The sequence below is a fragment of the Amyelois transitella genome, chromosome 3, assembly GCF_032362555.1.
Source record: "Amyelois transitella isolate CPQ chromosome 3, ilAmyTran1.1, whole genome shotgun sequence".
Classification (NCBI taxonomy): Eukaryota; Metazoa; Arthropoda; class Insecta; order Lepidoptera; family Pyralidae; genus Amyelois; species Amyelois transitella.
This window is the reverse complement of record NC_083506.1, coordinates 11,646,925-11,659,807: the sequence shown is the minus strand read 5'-3', so window position 1 is coordinate 11,659,807 and position 12,883 is coordinate 11,646,925.

The following is a 12,883-nucleotide window of genomic DNA, read 5'->3' as shown; positions in this document are numbered from 1 at the left end:
GACATTTTTAGCGTTTTGGTTTTAGAATATAAGGTATGAGGGAGACAGAGCTCACACACAGCTCAAAACGCATATCCCGCGTCTGTTCAAAGTACGCCGCCACAGATATAGCGACGACTAGATATGACCATATCTCACTCGCTCACTGAGCGAGTGCAAGAGATAACAGTACTTGCATACATCACTGCTGTCGGTGCATCTGCCTGAGGCTGTGTGCGATAATTCCTAGGAAATGCTCTCATAAATCAATACCTGCAGCGGCCGGGTCTGTCCGGGCGAGGAGGCTGTAGCTGGCCAGTGTTGAAGCGCGGTTCTTAGTGATCGAACCTGTTGCCGATTACTCTGTTCATATTGAATAATATTTTTTAAACTGTAACTAAAATATGCCCTCGGTAACATCAAAATTTGAAATTAAAGTGACTAAATTCTATGAAGACAATCAAGATGATTTTGAAGTCACAAACCTGGTTGTAAGTAGTGAATTTATTGTATTGAATCTGGTAATAATTACTAGATCTAGGTATTTTATGTAATAAAATTATATATTTCCGGGATGCCCTTTGTTACTGTAAGCAGATCATTGCGCATGCATTAAGAATGCTTAAGCACAAATCAAGGCATTTGCTACGAATGGATTTTTCTTTGTTTCCACATAAATCAAGGCATAGCGAAGAGCGTGTGTACGCAAAAATATTTTATTATTATTATTATAGTTGGGACTTTCTTCCGATTATCAATTAAAACAAACACCAACGGGAGGAGTTATAATTTTATTAGCCAATTAAAAAGTGTCACAGATGTAATGACGACTAGATCATCCCCTCCAGGGTATGTGCCACCGTATCTATCTTTTGCTTTCATTACACATGAAAACAAGAGCGACATTTGAAAAACAGTACATTTTTGCACACACACGTTCGTTTTAGTTTGCGTAGAGCGAGACGGAGCTATTCAATAACCAATCATAATGCGAGTTTCATATCTGTGTGAATGTACGCCGTCACAGATATAGCGATGACTAGATAAGTCCACCTCTCGCTCGCTCATTGAGCGAGTGCAAGTGATAACACTATCTGCATACATCCCCGCTATCGGTGCATCTGTCTGAGGTTGTGTGCGATAATTTCTGGGAAATGCTCTCATAAATCAATACCTGCAGCGGCCGGGGCTGTCCGGGCGAGGAGGCTGTAGCTGGCCAGTGTTGAAGCGCGGTTCTTAGTGATCGAACCTGTTGCTGATTAGTTTTTTAGTGGTTGACTATTTTCTAATAAGACTTTAGTATACAATTTGTAGTTAAACATGCCTTTGTTAACGAAATATGAAGTAGAAGTTACTAATATCTTGGACGAAAATCAAGAATATTATGAAATCACAAACACATTTGTAAGTAGCTACATTATTATTATCGTATTAAATAGCTTCATCGACATCCATTGCTTTATAAATAAATTAACATATAGAACCACTTAAGAATGCTCGTGATAATAATATGAGCTGTGCGTATGCTTTATGACGTTTATTCTCAAGGGAGCTAAACCTAAGTCATTTATTGAATTAACACCGAATTGCTCATTTTTATTATTAACAAATAAATTTAAACGGACGGAGAACGGGTTATATTTTATCAGGCAATCAATACATATGTCTCTCGTCGTGTTTTGATGTAGTTACGCCGGTCGTCAACTATATAGCGAAGAATAATACGTCAATCTCTTTGTTTCATTAAATGTGCGCAGAAGAGATAGAGTTTGTCTAGGAAAGTTCCTTCAGAAATATTCAGTTTCGACATTTTTAGCGTTTTTTTTTTAGGAAAATTTGGGTATGAGGGAGACGGAGAAAACTCATATTTCAATAACCAATCAAAACGCATATCTCGCGTCTGTACGGAGTACCTACGCCGTCACAGATATAGCGACATCTAGATACGGCTACCTCTCGCTCGCTCATTGAGCGAGTGTAAGTGATAACAGTATGAGCACACATCCCCACTATCAGTGCGTCTGTCTGGGGGTTGTGTGCGATAATTTCTGGGAAATGCTCTCATAAATCAGTACCTGCAGCGGCCGGGTCTGTCCGGGCGAGGAGGCTGTAGCTGGCCAGTGTTGAAGCGCGGTTCTTAGTGATCGTACCTTATGTCGATTAGTTCATTAGTGATTGATTAATTTATCGATAAGACATTATTCCGTATACATCAGTGATTAAAAATGCCTTTTGTAACGAAATATGAAATTGACGTTACTCGTGACTTGGACGAAAATCGTGAATATCATGAAGTAATAAACACGTTTGTAAGTAGCAACTTCATTATCTTTACTAACTAAATATTATTAATACAAAGAGCTACTTATTTATCCATTTCATAGGTAATAAGTTCTGCATTCTGTTAATGAAGTTTTTCAAATCTTTTTTCTTAGGGGAGCTAAAATTTAAGTTAAGGAACATATAAGTATTTACTTTATCTTTTTTACGATGAATCAATACAAATAGTGGCACCGGTTATAATTAAGTCCATCTCTTGGTTTAATTAAATTTGCTGTTTATTTCGTATTAAAATATTTCATAACATATTCGATATCCCATTTTCAAGCGTTTTGGATACAAAGAGAGAGACAGAGCTAACAAACATTTTATCAACCAATCATTACGCATGCCTCCCGTCTGATTCGATGTACGCCGGTCGCCGCTGACATAGCGATGACTAGATACGTCCACCTCTCGCTCGCTCATTGAGCGAGTGCAAGTGATAACACTATCTGCATACATCCCCGCTATCGGTGCATCTGTCTGAGGCTGTGTGCGATAATTTCTGGGAAATGCTCTCATAAATCAATACCTGTAGCGGCCGGGTCTGTCCGGGCGAGGAGGCTGTAGCTGGCCAGTGTTGAAGCGCGGTTCTTAGTGATCGAACCTGTTGCCGATTAGTTTTTAGTGGTTGACTATTTTCAAATAAGACTTTTGTATACATTTTGTGGGTAAAATGCCTTTGTTAACGAAATATGAAGTAGAAGTTACTAATATCTTGGACGAAAGTCAAGAATATTATGAAATCACAAACACTTTTGTAAGTAGCTACATTATTGTTATTGTAAAAATAGCTTCATCGACATCCGCTGCTTTATAAATAAATTAACATATAGAACCACTTATGACGTTTTTAATCAAGGGAGCTAAACCTAAATTATTTATTGAATAAACACCGAAAATTCCCATTTTTATTATTCATAAATCAATTTAAACGGACGGAGAACGGGTTATAATTTTGCAACCAACCAATACATATGTCTCTCGTCTGTTTTGATGTAGTTACGCCGGTCGTCAACGATATAGCGAAGAATAATACGCCAATCTCTTTGTTTCATTAAATGTGCGCAGAATAGATAGAAATTGCGTAGAAAAGTTCTTTCAGAAATATTTATTATTTTTAGCGTTTTTTAGAATATAAGGCATGATACGGAGATAACACATATTTTAATAACCAATTAAAACGCATACTCGCGTCTGTGTGAAGTACGCCGTCACAGATATAGCGTCGTCTAGAAACGTCCATTTCTCACTCGCTCACTGAGCGAGTGCAAGAGAAAACATTATTTGCTTTCATCCCCACTATCGGTGCATCTGTCCGAGGCTGTGTGCGATAATTTCTGGAAAATGCTCTCATAAATCAATACCTGCAGCGGCCGGGTCTGTCCGGGCGAGGAGGCTGTAGCTGGCCAGTGTTGAAGCGCGGTTCTTAGTGATCGAACCTGTTGCCGATTTGTTTTTTAGTGGTTGACTATTTCCTAATAAGACTTTAGTATACATTTTGTGGGTAAAATGCCTTTGTTAACGAAATATGAAATAGAAGTTACTAATATCTTGGACGAAAATCAAGAATATTATGAAATCACAAACACTTTTGTAAGTAGCTACATTATTGTTATTGTAAAAATAGCTTCATCGACATCCGCTGCTTTATAAATAAATTAACATATAGAACCACTTATGACGTTTTTTATCAAGGGAGCTAAACCTAAATTATTTATTGAATAAACACCGAAAATTCCCATTTTTATTATTCATAAATCAATTTAAACGGACGAAAATCGTGAATATCATTTGTAAGTAGCAACTTCATTATCTTTACGAACTAAATATTATTAATACAAAGAGCTTCTTATCCTTTTAATAGTTTATAAGTTCTGCATTCTGTTAATGAAGTTATTCAAATATTTTTTCTTACCGGAGCTAAAATCTAAGTTAAGGAACATATAAGTATTTACTTTATCTTTTTTTAAGATGAATCAATACAATTAGTGGCACCGGTTATAATTAAGTCCATCTCTTGGTTTAATTAAATTTGCTGTTTATATCGAAGAAAGTTACTTCATTATATATTCAATATACCATTTTCAAGCGTTTTGGATACAAAGAGAGAGACGGAGCTAACAAACATTTTATTAACCAATCATTACGCATGCCTCCCGTCTGTTTCGATGTACGCCGGTCGCCGCAGACATAGCGATGACTAGATACGTCCACCTCTCGCTCGCTCATTGAGCGAGTGCAAGTGATAACACTATCTGCATACATCCCCGCTATCGGTGCATCTGTCCGAGGCTGTGTGCGATAATTTCTGGGAAATGCTCTCATAAATCAATACCTGTAGCGGCCGGGTCTGTCCGGGCGAGGAGGCTGTAGCTGGCCAGTGTTGAAGCGCGGTTCTTAGTGATCGAACCTGTTGCCGATTAGTTTTTAGTGGTTGACTATTTTCAAATAAGACTTTTGTATACATTTTGTGGGTAAAAATGCCTTTGTTAACGAAATATGAAATAGAAGTTACTAATATCTTGGACGAAAATCAAGAATATTATGAAATCACAAACTCATTTGTAAGTAGAAACTTTTTGCGTTTTTTTTAATATAAGGTATGAGGGTGACAGAGCTCATACACAGCTCAAAACGCATGTCCCGCGTCTGTTCAAAGTACGCCGCCACAGATATAGAGACGACTAGATATGACCATATCTCACTCGCTCACTGAGCGAGTGCAAGAGATAATAGTATTTGCATACATTCCCGCTATCGGTGCATCTGTCTGAGGTCGTGTGCGTAAATTTCTAGGAAATGCTCTCATAAATCAATACCTGCAGCGGCCGGGCCTGTCCGGGCGAGGAGGCTGTAGCTGGCCAGTGTTGAAGCGCGGTTCTTAGTGATCGAACCTTCTGTCGATTAGTTCATTAGTGATTGATTAATTTATCGATAAGATATTATTCCGTATACATCGGTGATTAAAAATGCCTTTTGTAACGAAATATGAAATTGACGTTACTCATGAATTGGACGAAAATCGTGAATATCATTTGTAAGTAGCAACTTCATTATCTTTACGAACTAAATATTATTAATACAAAGAGCTACTTATCCTTTTAATAGTTTATAAGTTCTGCATTTTGTTATTGAAGTTTTTCAAATCTTTTTCCTTAGGGGAGCTAAAATCTAAGTAAAGGAACATATAAGTATTTACTTTATCTTTTTTTACGATGAATCAATACAATTAGTGGCACCGGTTATAATTAAGTCCATCTCTTGGTTTAATTAAATTTGCTGTTTATATCGAAGAAAGTTACTTCATTATATATTCAATATCCCATTTTCAAGCCTTTTGGATACAAAGAGAGAGACGGAGCTAACAAACATTTTATTAACCAATCATTACGCATGCCTCCCGTCTGTTTCGATGTACGCCGGTCGCCGCAGACATAGCGATGACTAGATACGTCCACCTCTCGCTCGCTCATTGAGCGAGTGCAAGTGATAACACTATCTGCATACATCCCCGCTATCGGTGCATCTGTCCGAGGCTGTGTGCGATAATTTCTGGGAAATGCTCTCATAAATCAATACCTGCAGCGGCCGGGTCTGTCCGGGCGAGGAGGCTGTAGCTGGCCAGTGTTGAAGCGCGGTTCTTAGTGATCGAACCTGTTGCCGATTAGTTTTTAGTGGTTGACTATTTTCAAATAAGACTTTTGTATACATTTTGTGGGTAAAATGCCTTTGTTAACGAAATATGAAGTAGAAGTTACTAATATCTTGGACGAAAGTCAAGAATATTATGAAATCACAAACACTTTTGTAAGTAGCTACATTATTGTTATTGTAAAAATAGCTTCATCGACATCCGCTGCTTTATAAATAAATTAACATATAGAACCACTTATGACGTTTTTTTATCAAGGGAGCTAAACCTAAATTATTTATTGAATAAACACCAAAAATTCCCATTTTTATTATTCATAAATCAATTTAAACGGACGGAAAACGGGTTATAATTTTGCAACCAATCAATACATATGTCTCTCGTCTGTTTTGATGTAGTTACGCCGGTCGTCAACGATATAGCGAAGAATAATACGCCAATCTCTTTGTTTCATTAAATGTGCGCAGAATGGATAGAAATTGCATAGAAAAGTTCTTTTAGAAATATTAATTATTTTAAGCGTTTTTTAGAGAGTAAGAGATAACAGTATTTGCATACATCCCCTCTATCGGTGCATCTGTCTGATGTCGTGTGCGTAAATTTCTAGGAAATGCTCTCATAAACAATACCTACAGCGGCCGCGTCTGTCCGGGCGAGGAGGCTGTAGCTGGCCAGTGTTGAAGCGCGGTTCTTAGTGATCGAACCTGTTGCTCATTACTCTGTTAATATTGAATAATATTTTTTAAACTGTTACTTAAATTAAATAAAAAAAAGGCATGATACGGAGATAACACATATTTTAATAACCAATTAAAACGCATACTCGCGTCTGTGTGAAGTACGCCGTCACAGATATAGCGTCGTCTAGATACGTCCATTTCTCACTCGCTCACTGAGCGAGTGCAAGAGATAACATTATTTGCTTTCATCCCCACTATCAGTGCATCTATATGGGAGTTGTGTGTGATAATTTCTGGGAAATGCTCTCATAAATCAATACCTGCAGCCGCCGGGGCTGTCCGGGCGAGGAGGCTGTAGCTGGCCAGTGTTGAAGCGCGGTTCTTAGTGATCGAACCTGTTGCCGATTACTCTGTTAATATTGAATAATATTTTTTAAACTGTTACTAAAATATGCCTTCGGTAACATCAAAATTTGAAATTAAAGTGACTAAATTCTATGAAGACAATCAAGATGAGTTTGAAGTCACAAACCTGGTTGTAAGTAGTGAATTTATTGTATTGAATCTGGTAATAATTACTAGATCTAGGTATTTTATGTAATAAAATTATATATTTCCGGGTTGCCCTTTGTTACTATAAGCAGATCATTGGGCCAAATATATTGCACTGAATACTTAAATTAAATGGTCTTAGCTGTTTGATATTAAGAATGCTTAAGCACAAATCAAGGCATTTGCGACGAATGGATTTTTATTTTTTTTCCACATAAATCAAGGCATAGCGAAGAGCTTGTTTACGCAAAAGTATTTTATTATTATTATAGTTGGGACTTTCTTCCGATTATCAATTAAAACTAACAGGGGGAGGAGTAATAATTTCATTAGCAAATGAAAAAGTGTCACAGATGTAATGACGACTAGATTCATCCCCTCCAGGGTATGTGCCACCGTATCTATCTTTTGCTTTCATTACACATGAAAACAAGAGCGACATTTGAAAAACAGTACATTTTTGCACACACACGTTCGTTTTAGTTTGCGTAGAGCGAGATGGAGCTACTCAATAACCAATCATAATGCGAGTTTCATATCTGTGTGGATGTACGCCCTCACAGATATAGCGACATCCTAGATACGGCTACCTCTCGCTCGCTCATTGAACGAGTGCAAGTGATAACACTATCTGCATACATCCCTTCTATCGGTGCATCTGTCTGAGGCTGTGTGCGATAATTTCTGGGAAATGCTCTCATAAATCAATACCTGCAGCGGCCGGGTCTGTCCGGGCGAGGAGGCTGTAGCTGGCCAGTGTTGAAGCGCGGTTCTTAGTGATCGAACCTGTTGCCGATTAGTTTTTAGTGGTTGACTATTTTCAAATAAGACTTTTGTATACATTTTGTGGGTAAAATGCCTTTGTTAACGAAATATGAAGTAGAAGTTACTAATATCTTGGACGAAAGTCAAGAATATTATGAAATCACAAACACTTTTGTAAGTAGCTACATTATTGTTATTGTAAAAATAGCTTCATCGACATCCGCTGCTTTATAAATAAATTAACATATAGAACCACTTATGACGTTTTTTATCAAGGGAGCTAAACCTAAATTATTTATTGAATAAACACCGAAAATTTCCATTTTTATTATTCATAAATCAATTTAAACGGACGGAGAACGGGTTATAATTTTGCAACCAATCAATACATATGTCTCTCGTCTGTTTTGATGTAGTTACGCCGGTCGTCAACGATATAGCGAAGAATAATACGCCAATCTCTTTGTTTCATTAAATGTGCGCAGAATAGATAGAAATTGCGTAGAAAAGTTCTTTCAGAAATATTAATTATTTTTAGCGTTTTTTTAGAATATAAGGCATGATACGGAGATAACACATATTTTAATAACCAATTAAAACGCATACTCGCGTCTGTGCGAAGTACGCCGTCACAGATATAGCGTCATCTAGATACGTCCATTTCTCACTCGCTCACTTAGCGAGTGCAAGAGATAACATTATTTGCTTACATCACCGCTATCGGTGCATCTGTCCGAGGCTGTGTGCGATAATTTCTGGAAAATGCTCTCATAAATCAATACCTGCAGCGGCCGGGTCTGTCCGGGCGAGGAGGCTGTAGCTGGCCAGTGTTGAAGCGCGGTTCTTAGTGATCGAACCTGTTGCCGATTTGTTTTTTAGTGGTTGACTATTTTCTAATAAGACTTTAGTATACATTTTGTGGGTAAAAATGCCTTTGTTAACGAAATATGAAATAGAAGTTACTAATATCTTGGACGAAAATCAAGAGTATTATGAAATCACAAACTCATTTGTAAGTAGCTACATTATTATTATTGTATTAAATAGCTTCGTCGACATCTATTGCTTTATAAATAAATTAACATACACTTAAGAATGCTCGTGATAATAATATGAGCTATGCGTATGCTTTATGACGTTTTTTCTCAAGGGAGCTAAATCTAAGTCATTAATTGAATAAAATAAAAATGACCTATTTTTTAATAAATCAACACAAACGAACGGAGAACGGGCTATAATTTAGCAACCACTTAAAACATACGTCTCCCGTCCGTTTTGATGTAGTTACATAGGTCGTTACCGATATAGCGAAGACTTATTACGCCAATCTCTTTGTTTCATTAAAAGTGTGCAGAATAGATAGAATTTGTCTAAGAAAGTTCCTTCAGGAATATTCTTTATCGACATTTTTAGCGTTTTTTAGAATATAAGGTATGAGCGAGACGGAGATAACACCATATTTTAATATCCAATCAAAACGCATATCGCTCGTCTGTTTAAAGAACGCCGCCACAGATATAGCGATGACTAGATATGACCATATCTCACTCGCTCACTGAGCGAGTGCAAGAGATAACAGTACTTGCACACATCACCGCTATCGGTGTTTTTTTTTTAGGAAATACGGTATGAGGGAGACGGAGATAACTCATATTTCAATAACCAATCAAAACGCATAACTCGCGTCTGTACGGAGTACGCCCTCACAGATATAGCGACATCCTAGATACGTCCACCTCTCGCTCGCTCATTGAGCGCGTGCAAGTGATAACACTATCTGCATACATCCCCCCTATCGGTGCATCTGTCTGAGGTCGTGTGCGATAATTTCTGGGAAATGCTCTCATAAATCAATACCTGCAGCGGCCGGGGCTGTCCGGGCGAGGAGGCTGTAGCTGGCCAGTGTTGAAGCGCGGTTCTTAGTGATCGAACCTGTTGCCGATTACTCTGTTCATATTGAATAATATTTTTTAAACTGTTACTAAAATATGCCTTCGGTAACATCAAAATTTGAAATTAAAGTGACTAAATTCTATGAAGACAATCAAGATGGGTTTGAAGTCACAAACCTGGTTGTAAGTAGTGAATTTATTGTATTGAATCTGGTAATACTTACTAGATCTAGGAATTTTATGTAATAAACTGATATATTTCCGGGATGCCCTTTGTTACTATAAGCAGATCATTGCGCCAAATATATTGCACTGTCTACTTAAATTAAATTGTCTTAGCTGTTTGATATTAAGAATGCTTAAGCACAAATCAAGGCATTTGCGACGAATGAATTTTTATTTTTTTCCACATAAATCAAGGCATAACGAAGGGCGTGTTTACGCAAAAGTATTTTTATTATTATTATAGTTGGGACTTTCTTCCGATAATCAATTAAAACAAACTGGGGGAGGAGTAATAATTTTATTAGCCAATTAAAAAGTGTCACAGATGTAATGACGACTAGATTCATCCCCTCCAGGGTATGTGCCACCGTATCTATCTTTTGCTTTCATTACACATGAAAACAAGAGCGACATTTGAAAAACAGTACATTTTTGTACACACACGTTCGTTTTAGTTTGCGTAGAGCGAGACGGAGCTATTCAATAACCAATCATAATGCGAGTTTCATATCTGTGTGGATGTACGCCGTCATAGATATAGCGACGACTAGATACGTCCACCTCTCGCTCGCTCATTGAGCGAGTGCAAGTGATAACACTATCTGCATACATCCCCCTATCGGTGCATCTGTCTGAGGTTGTGTGCGATAATTTCTGGGAAATGCTCTCATAAATCAATACCTGCAGCGGCCGGGGCTGTCCGGGCGAGGAGGCTGTAGCTGGCCAGTGTTGAAGCGCGGTTCTTAGTGATCGAACCTGTTGCCGATTAGTTTTTTAGTGGTTGACTATATTCTAATTAGACTTCAGTATACATTTTGTAGTTAAACATGCCTTTGTTAACGAAATATGAAGTAGAAGTTACTAATATCTTGGACGAAAATCAAGAATATTATGAAATCACAAACTCATTTGTAAGTAGCTACATTATTATTTTTCTATTAGATAGCTTCATCGACTTCCATTGCTTTATAAATAAATTGACATATAGAACCACTTAAGAATGCTCGTGATAATAATATGTGCTTTGCGTTTGCTTAATGACGTTTTTCGCAAGGTAGCTAAACCTAAGTCATTAATTGAATAAAACGGAAATTACCCATTTTTGAATAAATCAACACAAACGGACGGAGAACGGGCTATAATTTAGCAACCAATAAAAACATATGTCCCCCGTCCGTTTCGATGTAGGTCGTTACCGATATAGCGAAGACTAATTACGCCAATCTCTTTGTTTCATTAAAATTGTGCAGGATAGATAGAATTTGTCTAAGAAAGTTCCTTCAGGAATATTCATTATCTACATTTTTAGCGTTTTGTAGTATATAAGGTATGAGACGGAGATAACGCATATTTTTATAACCAATCAAAACGCATATCGCTCGTCTGTTCAAAGAACGCCGCCACAGATATAGCGATGACTAGATATGACCATATCTCACTCGCTCACTGAGCGAGTGCAAGAGATAACAGTACTTGGATACATCACCGCTATCGGTGCATCTGTCTGAGGTTGTGTGCGATAATTCCTAGGAAATGCTCTCATAAATCAATACCTGCAGCCGCCGGGGCTATCCGGGCGAGGAGGCTGTAGCTGGCCAGTGTTGAAGCGCGGTTCTTAGTGATCGAACCTGTTGCCGATTACTCTGTTAATATTGAATAATATTTTTTAAACTGTTACTAAAATATGCCCTCGGTAACATCAAAATTTGAAATTAATGTGACAAAATTCTATGAAGACAATCAAGATGAGTTTGAAGTCACAAACCTGGTTGTAAGTAGTGAAATTATTGTATTGAATGTGGTAATAGTTACTAGATCTAGGTATTTAATGTAATAAAATGATATATTTCCGGGATGCCCTTTGTTACTATAAGCAGATCATTGCGCCAAATATATAGCACTGACTTCTTAAATTTAATGGTCTTAGCTGTTTGATATTAAGAATGCTTAAGCACAATTCAAGGCATTTGCGACGAATGGATTTTTCTTTTTTTCCACATAAATCAAGCCATAGCGAAGAGCGTGTTTACGCAAATGTATTTTTTTATTATTATTATAGTTGGGACTTTCGTCCGATTATCAATTAAAACAAATTGGGGGAGGAGTAATAATTTTATTAGACAATTAAAAAGAGTCACAGATGTAATGACGACTAGATTCATTCCCTCCAGGGTATGTGCCACCGTATCTATCTTTTGCTTTCATTACACAGGAAAACATCGAAATTTGAAAAACAGCACATTTTTGCACACACACGTTCATTTTAGTTTGCCTAGAGCGAGACGGAGCTATTCAATAACCAATCATAATGCGAGTTTCATATCTGTGTGGATGTACGCCGTCACAGACATAGCGACGACTAGATACGACCATCTCTCGCTCGCTCGCTGAGCGAGTGCAAGTGATAATACTATCTGCATACATACTCGTTATCGGTGCATCGGTCTGAGGTTGTGTGCGATAATTCCTGGAAAATGCTCTCATAAATCAATACCTGTATTCGCCGGGACATTTTGGGCGGGGAAACGGTAACTGACTAGTTTTTGTGCGCGGTGTTGTGTGATAGTGGATTTTGATTGTATTTTATATATTAAGTATAGGTTAATAGTATAATGGTATAGAAAGTATGTTTATTTTACATTATTATTATCGCCCACACAAAGGTGCTCCGCTTAACCCAATGGCAGACTGTTGGATAATGCTATTAGCATTAAGTCCGCCTATTCTACTTTACGAATTGTAATTGTTACAATTAAGAATAAATAAATTTCATTCTGAAAGTTTTTATTATTGATATTCTTATGTTTTTTGTT